Source organism: Clupea harengus, chromosome 8, assembly GCF_900700415.2.
Source record: "Clupea harengus chromosome 8, Ch_v2.0.2, whole genome shotgun sequence".
In the NCBI taxonomy this organism is placed as follows: domain Eukaryota; kingdom Metazoa; phylum Chordata; class Actinopteri; order Clupeiformes; family Clupeidae; genus Clupea; species Clupea harengus.
Window position 1 is genome coordinate 28,583,719 of NC_045159.1, and position 9,018 is coordinate 28,592,736.

General features: G+C 42.2%; 2 long non-coding RNA genes across 2 annotated transcripts; both read right to left on the minus strand.

The window, feature by feature from the left end:
• Positions 1–1,546: 1,546 nt before the first annotated feature.
• Positions 1,547–5,494, minus strand: LOC122133063. The gene is made up of 2 exons (XR_006152515.1): positions 5,434–5,494; positions 1,547–1,681 (listed from the first exon to the last, which is right to left on the minus strand). It is a non-coding gene; the product is annotated as an uncharacterized LOC122133063 (long non-coding RNA).
• LOC116221381 lies at positions 2,775–3,148 on the minus strand. The gene is made up of 2 exons (XR_004164093.1): positions 2,967–3,148; positions 2,775–2,862 (listed from the first exon to the last, which is right to left on the minus strand). It is a non-coding gene; the product is annotated as an uncharacterized LOC116221381 (long non-coding RNA).
• Positions 5,495–9,018: the final 3,524 nt, after the last annotated feature.

The window sequence follows — 9,018 nt, forward strand, 5'->3', positions numbered from 1 at the left end:
TTCTGTGGACTGAATGCAACCCAAAGTGAATCGTATTCATGTTTGTCATGCAATGTCCTAGAATGAAGTGTCTGGGAGGTGGTGACCATGGCCTGGGGAGGTGTAGAGGCGTCCCTGGTTGAGGTGTCCCACTTGGAGTAGATTGTGTCTCCCTCATGTGGCGGCCCAATGCTATGGTGTATAGAAGCGGTATGGGGCACCCCCCAAACACACACACACAGAATTTGGATTTCTGACTTGGCAGACGTGTTCGTCCAAAAAAATATTGATGTTCAAAGACTAGAGGTTACTTAGATAGGTGTGGCTTTAATTACTCCGATCTAGAAAAACATAGCATAGCATAGCATAGCATAGCATACAATATATTTGTTTAATAGTGCTCCAAAATAGAGTTTAAGGCTGACAGCAACACCTAAGCTACACACAAATCTATGTGTATAAGTGTGTGTGTGTGTGTGTGTGTGTGTGTGTGTGCGTGTGTGCGTGCGTGCGTGTGTGACTGTTTGAAGGGATGTATATGTAGATTTATAAATGTAGATTATGTGTTGCCGTCAGCCCCTGAAATGTATGTCTTATTTCTATTTTTGTCACATCTTTCTATTTGTACATGCCAATGCCAGTGCATATATTCCTGAATGTTCAAGTGCAGCAGTCAATCACCTCCCTTTCGGTGTCTAGTTCCAGCAGTAAACACATCACATCTCGGGAGCAGCAGCTCAAAGACATCCTGAGTGCGGACGCACAAAGGCTCCCTTCCCCACTCCACACCAAACACCCCCTTCATCAATAATGCACTTCTGCTCCACTTTCAAGTGTCCAGCGTGGTAGAAATGCTTTCAGCGCTACTTGTGCGATGTGCAGTACAAAATACCGCTTCCTGTACTTTTTTTCCACTCCACTAGATGGCGCTGCAATCACATTTTCAACAGGGCACACTTCCGAGGAGGCTTTTCCTGATGTAATTACTGAAGTCGATTGTAGAGGTTGTCACAGCACAAGCGTAAGGCACATGTGCATCACAGTAATCGTTTTGCCAGTGCCCTGAGAACTCTCCGCATTGTTGTATGTCATTGTGTGGTCTTGTTGGTGTGCTTGTGCTACATATTGGGCACACTGAAATGAGAGACAGATATAAATAATGCATCTCTGTCTCACTCTCTCTCTCTTTTCTTCTTCTCTCTCTCTCCCTCCCTCTCTGTCTCCCTCTCTCTCTCTTTTCTTCTCTATCTCTCCCTCTGTCTCTCTCTCTCTCTCTTTTCTTCTCTATCTCTCTCTGTCTCTCCCTCCCTCTCTGTCTCTCCCTCTGTCTCTCTCTCTGTCTCACTCTCTCTCTCTTTTCTTCTCTATCTCTCTCTGTCTCTCCCTCCCTCTCTGTCTCTCCCTCTCTGTCTCTGTCTCTCTCTCTCTCTCTCTCTCTCTTTCTGTGTGTGTGTGTGTGTGTGTGTGTGTGCATGCTGTTGGTCTGTACATGTCATGCTAATGTCAACCACTTACTTACATGAAAACCAAATATTTTCTCTTTTGCTTTAATATAAAACGCCAATAGAATAGTTCAAATTACTTTAATTTCCATATGCAGTTTGCACTGGAGAAAGTTTCATTTGCATAAAGGGAAGGAATTTTCTCCACACAGTGCTTCCTCATAGGTGCCAAATAGATCATCTGTACTCTCCCGTGGATCCTGGAAGAGAGAGAATAGAGTGGAATAGAACAGTTGAGAATCACTGGTCGAGAATATCTTTACACTTAACAAAGTGCACTTGTACACAGATAGTTCCTAGTATGAAGTTTTCAAGCTTGCTTTTAATTGACATCAGTAAACACTGACCACAGCCACTTCAGATGGCAGAATACAGATCGTTGAGTTTAATATGACATCAGTAATATAAACCAACAAGGATAAAACTATAATATCATTTCAAATAGAATTTCATTTTTGACCACACACTTTACAACCTATTCAGAATGATTCTGTGACCCACCAGATGACAAACACTAATCAAGAATATCCTTAAACTTCCCAACGGGGACATTTGCTTCCTGTGCATGAGCACTTGTGCAGGTAGTGGTTAGTGGTCTCAAATTTGCCTCCTGAAATTTGTTTAATATTTTGTCATGCTTGGGGTGATGTGCATCTGGTTACGCCCTCTGCTGTATGGATAATGAATGGACTCGCTGCACCTTAGGCTTGATTTCTCTGCCTCTTAACTACACACCTCTGTGCGCTATATTGGCAGGTAGCAGAAACACTGGGCTGTATTGACATTTGCAGAGTCCATAACTATGTCTTTTGATAATACTGGGTGTGCGCCTTTCATTAAATGTTACTGCCATGAGTTAGAAGTCAATGCTGTGGATGATATATGCAGGCTTGGGGAGTAACGGAATACATGGAACGGCGTTATGTAATTAGGATACAAAAAAAGGGTAACTGTATTCCGGTAGTTACAAAAAAAAGACGTAATTAGATTACAGATACTTTTAGCAAAAACTGGGATTATTAACAGGATTACAAATAGATGAAAAAATGCAGAACATTATACTATCATCCACATGCGCACTTTACAACACGTCACGAGAAGACAACAGAGAAAACTACCAGTCCTTATGATGACCCCGAGTTCAAAAAATGCTTTCTCTGGCTGGAAATATCGACACTATTTTTTCCTCAAAGCTGAAAGTGGGAAGAACATAACAGTGTGTAACGGAGGTTATCTTCCCCTCGCTGTTTCACTCTGCGTTGTGTTTGTTTAAGAAGGACACAGCCACCGACCTGATGTTCACACGTTTATTGCTGCTTCCTGATACATGCAAATGACGAACATAAAATCCGTTGGACAGAGTTAGCAAGACGCTCAGCTCCTGTCAATACAAATCAGGCAAGCCACTTAATACAATATGCACAAAACAAGCTCACATGTAGGCTAGCTAACTCGCTAGTGTGTGTCTGCAGGACGTGTACCTACCTCTGTCTTATACATTCGAAGAAAGAGACAGAGGAAAGGAAGAACCCAGAGACAACCTCTCAATCACACCCACTTCAAAACATTGTATCCAAATAATACTCGGGAACCAATAATCTGCACCTTGACCGTGCTAGAGAATTAACCCATGAAGGGAGGGAAATTCAGGGAAGCACATTAAACCCTGTTACAAGTGCAGTGCTCCTTATGGCTCCCCGCGGTGAAAATACTGTCGTTGTCCAAGGACTCCACGTCAAATTTCACGAAGCATTTACAGGCAAGGCCAACACTGCTAACGTCTACACAGACACCCAGTTGGCTAAGGTTAAAGTTGGTTAGCTAACCTGTTGGTATTGCTTGCCTACTAACGTAATGAAAAAGGGGGACTGTGAACTGGAATGTGACTGAGTAACATCTGTTTATTAGCAAAGCAAGTTTGGCTATATGTACGTTAAATGCGCACCTTTACAGCAACTATCACTTAAACAACATTCAAACAGCATATTTAAACTATACTAGGCTACTCTGTAGGTCCGCCCTATATTTTCACTTGGAACCCGTAGGCCTACTGTCAGTATTTACTTTAAGAATTTCTTCCCTTTGACAGTTCAGAAAGTGGACACTTGATTCATTAAAAATACTGTGGATGTTCTAAATCTGTGCTGATTTCAGCCTATGCTTTGTAAACTGTGGTGTTGTGCACTTTCAATGTAGGTCTGTAGGCTGAATTTTCATAATGACAAGCAGATTTGTCTTTAAAAAAAAACTGAGCAGAGGACAGGTTTAATTCTTAAAACTTGGTTTCCTCGTTTTCTTTTCTAAGGTTACATTGTGCTGACTGACTTACAGAATACGCTTAAGTGAAAGCCATGTTATGATGATGCGAAGTCAGACACGAAGTGAGGGGAGTGAAAGGTTTAAGTAGAGAGGTGACAGGTGTGCGTGATTAGGGTGATTGTGAATGAGACGGAGTTGCGTGAGTTGAAGTCGAAGGGGGCGTGGCAGGAGCAGAGTTCAGCGCTGGAGTGACATGCACACAGAAAAAACCCACAACCACACGGCCCTCATGCGGCCCTCATGCCCATTTCCCTTCAGGGCCAATTAGGCAAGGTATTTGTTTGTAAAAACTGTTGACAGTGAGAGAGTGTTCAACTACGGGTAAGAAAAGTTGGGGCTGACCGGTTTATTTTTTATTTTCAATGTTTCATACTTTTGTGTAATTCACTAGTAAAATATCTCTGTGAAATGCTGCATTTAGGCCCAAAAAGGATATCCTGACATTCCAATCAATACAGTAGCACATAAAAAGAGCTTTACATATTTAGTATTGAGTTCAGTTTGTTGTCTAACAGCTATGACAATATAGTACATTTTGATATTTGTAGCATACTAAGTTCATTTCCTCAATAATAAGTATGACGCCTACACTAAATGTTATCTATATAGCAATACTACTGCACAAATGCAGAACGTTTGTCATCTGTAAGCCTAGGTGAGATTTCAGCTCATTTACACGACATAGTTGGTGAATCACAATACGCATCATAGGCAGACCATATAGGCAGACCATATAGGCAGACCATAAAGGCCCAATATGTTTTGTTATCTGATCCCATTTGACCTGTTCTGTTCTCTGTTCTTCCATTCGGCTCTGGAGTCTGGAGTTAAGAACTCTCAGCATTGTTGTATTTCATTGTGTGGTGTTGTTGGTGTGCTTGTGCTAAATATTGGGCAAACTGAAATGAAAGACGTATTTATGAAAGATATAAATAATGCATCTCTCTGTCTCTCTCTCTCCCTATCTGTCTCTCTCTTTCTCTCTCTGTCTCTCTCTCTGAGTGAATGCATGCTGTTGGTCTTTGCATGTCATGCTAATGTCAACCACTTCCTCATTGTCAGGGCCGGGGTGAGGAATCGAACCCTGGCCACTGGTTTTCCTGGAACTGACTAAGCAAAGTAGGAGGAGGACCCAAGTGCAAGATGTGTAAAAAAGTTGTTCTTTAATTTATTTCTTTAATGCCAGGTAAGCAAAGACAGGAAATAAACAAGAAGCACATGTACACAAAAACAAGCATAGAGTCCTTGGTTTGGCGGCCTCTAGAGGCCCGAAGGTCCTAAATCTTGACACTCATAGGTCCCAAATAGATCATCTGTACTCTCCCGTGGAACCTGGAAGAGAGAGAATAGAATAGTTGAGAATCACTGGTCGAGAATATCTTCAACCTTAACAAAGTGCACATGTACACAGATAGCTCTTAGTATGAAGTGTTCAAGCTTGCTTTTTTGACCACACACGTTACGACCTATTCAGAATTATTCTGTGACCCACCAGATGACAAACACTAATCAAAAATATCTTTAAACTTCCCAACGGGGACATTTGCTTCCTGTGCATGAGCACTTGTGCACAGGTAGTGGTTAGTATGAGATTTTTAACTTTGTATTTCATTGACATCAGTTGACATATTACCATAAGAGGGTCGAGTCCATGTTCAATCGGGTCAAAGGTTTCATGAACATAGACAGCTGCCTCACACTGGTCCACACATTGCACTGCGACCTGATCAAAAGGACACACACACACATAATTTTTTGCTGAAATTTGTTTACTAAAGTCAACAAACAAAACTGAAAATAGTGAAAAAAAAATTTAAACTTGGGAATCCCGTAGCTTAAAGATTCAGCAGGTGTGTGTGTCTTCGGGTGTGTGTGTGTGTATGAAGGATTGTCATTCAGTTTTGTCTGTGACTTTAGTAAACAAATTTCAGCAAAAAATTCAAGTACAATACAAAATTTTCCCCAAAGGCCCATTAAGCAGTTTTCATATCATTTTCAAATTCTAGCAGGTGCAGGTGCAGGTGACACACTATTTAGGATCACTTAAGGCAACACTATGTTTTTTGAGTTTTATAGGCTATTTTTGGTACCATCCTCAAATTCATTATGATAGTGTATGGTCATGAGAAGGAAAGATAAACACCTGTGTGTCTCCCACTAGCCATCCAGGATTTGCACTATGTAGTTCTGTGTTCCGGGCTGGAACACCCTGCAAAAAGGTGAAGAAAAGCATTCACAGCATGACATTGCCAGCTATACTGCCAAAAGACAAAGACAAACAAAACAATAAATGCTAGCGACCTTAAACAGGATAAGAAACTAAATTCACTTTACTTCTGTTTGCCCTAACCACTATTTGCTGATTCTGACAAATACAGGATTGATAGTGTTTATCTTATCTCTAGTGCTATTGCTGTTAGAATAATCAGTATTTATCCCTCCTCCTCCTCCCCCAGCTACTAACCTCACTGCTGATACCTTTGCTTCCTTTTTCACAGAGTAGCAGCCATCAGGAAACAATTCAACCAACTGTCTCCCCCCCTAAGGGCACAACCGTCAATGGCTCATTGTTTCCTTCTTTCATCCCTCTCACTGAGAGTGAGGTCTCCAAAATCCTAACAGGTAGCCGTCCTACTACATGCCTGTTGGAACCTATCCCATCCAACATCCTTCAAGCCATATCACCTGCCGTTTTACCGGCAATTACACAGGTGATTAATGCTTCATTTAATTCTGAAACATTTCCTTCTCTATTCAAAGTGGCTCGGGGCAACACTGCTGCTCAAGAAGCCGTCTCTCGATCTCACTCAGGTGGAAAACTATCGGCAGGTCTCACTTCTCACGCTCCTATCTAAAACCATTGAGAGGGCAGCTTCCAAACAGGTCACAGAGTTCCTGTCAAGGAACAATCTCCTCGATCCAAACCAGTCTGGATTCAAAAGCGGTCACTCCACCGAAACATCCCTGTTGTCTATGACAGAGGCCTTAAAAACAGCTAGAGCAGCAGCTCAATCCTCGGCTCTCATCCTGTTTGACTTATCAGCTGCGTTTGATACAGTCAACCACCGCATCCTTCTGTCTATACTGTCAAGTATGGGCATTCCTGGCCAGGCACACTCCTGGTTTGAATCTTACCTCACTGGGCGCTCGTTCAACGTGTCATGGCAAGGTCAGCTGTCTGTACCTCACCGCCTCACCACAGGGGTGCCCCCAAGGCTCCGTGATGGGACCACTTCTCTTTGCCATTTACACCACCTCGTTGGGCCCTATCATCCGCCATCATGGTTTTTCCTATCACTGCTATGCCGATGATACTCAACTGTATCTGTCTTTCCCTCCTGAGGACACCACTGTGTCGGCGCGGATCTCAGACTGTCTCGCTGAATATTCACATTGATGAAAAATCACCACCTTCTGCTGGCTAAAACGGAACTGATGGTCTTTCCAGCCAAACAGGTCATCCACCACACATCACCCCGCTACTCATTGAGCTCCACTGGCTGCCTGTAGCTGCTCGCATTAAGTTCAAGTCACTTATGCTTGCCTACAGAGTGATTGCTGGTTCTGCTCCCACCTACCTAAATGCTCTTGTAAGGGCAAATGTTACACCCAGGATGCTGCGCTCGTCTAGTGAGCGTCGTTTGGCACTGCCGTCTGTGCAAGTACGGCAATCCAGACTATTCTCATTTGTAGTTCCACGTTGGTGGAACGAACTGCCTAGCACTACCAGAGCAGGGGCATCCCTCTCTACCTTTAAGAAGCTTTTGAAGACCCAACTCTTCAGAAAGCACCTTCCTAACTGGCACTTCGACTAGTGCTTAACTTGCACTTACAGCAGTTACATTCCTGCACTTCTTTTTCTTTTCCATTTCTTTTTTCTATTTCTTATGTAAAGTAGTATTTATTGTTACACTAGGTCTCTATTGCTCGTAGCTTGACTGTTCTCTCCCTTGTGCGTCGCTTTGGAAAAAAGCGTCTGCTAAATGACTAAATGTAAATGTAAATGTAATCTCATCTGTAGTGCTATTGCTGTTACAATACTCAGTGTTTCTCTCATCTCTAGTGCACTTGTACACAGATAGTTCCTAGTATGATGTTTTCAAGCTTGCTTTTAATTGACATCAGTAAACACTGACCACAGCCACTTCAGATGGCAGAATACAGATTGTTGTATTTAGGATGACAACACTAATATAAACCAACAGGGATAAAACTATAATGTAATTTAAAATAGAAGCATTTAAAATAGAATTACATTTTTGACCACACACGTTACGACCTATTCAGAATTATTCTGTGACCCACCAGATGACAAACATTAATCAAAAATATCTTTAAACTTCCCAACGGGGACATTTGCTTCCTGTGCATGAGCACTTGTGCACAGGTAGTGGTTAGTATGAGATTTTGAACTTTGTATTTCATTGACATCAGTCGACATATTACCATAAAAGGGTCGAGTCCATGTTCAATCGGGTCAAAGGTTTCATGACCATGGACAACAGCTGCCTCACACTGGTCCACACATTGCACTGCGACCTGATCAAAAAGACACACACACACACACAAAGACATGCAGGTGACACAATATTTAGGATCACTTAAAGCAACACTTTGCAACAAGCATTCACAGCATGACGTTGCCAGCTATACTGCCAAAAGACAAAAGACAAGGACAAACAAAACAGTAAATGCTAGCGACCTTAAACAGTGTAAGTAGCCAAATTCACTTTACTTCTTTTCGCCCTAACCACTATTTGCTGATGCTGACAAATACAGGATTGATAGTGTTTATCTCATCTCTAGTGCTATTGCTGTTACAATACTCAGGGCCTCATTTACTAACATTGCGACCGCAGCGCAATCTGCACCTTTGCCAACCTGCATATAGCGCACGGGATTTTGCATAGTATTTATCAAACAAGAACCTCGTCTGAATGTGTCGACGCCTTACCAGCATAATCAGCGCCTAACCCCGCCCATTAGTGTTATTTAGCGCGCAGCTAAAATAGGGAAGCCTGCGTGTTCTTGCCACCATGGATGATAAGTTAAAATTAGAATTAAAGCTTTTGGTTCACGAGGTTACAGCAAACTATCCCGGGTAAATATAGAAACTCATAAATATTTCTCTGTTTAGCCCTTCCGTCCACACTAAAAGTTGTGATCACTTTGAATTCAAGACTGTCTTTTACTGGTAAGCTGATTTTGGGAAATTAAA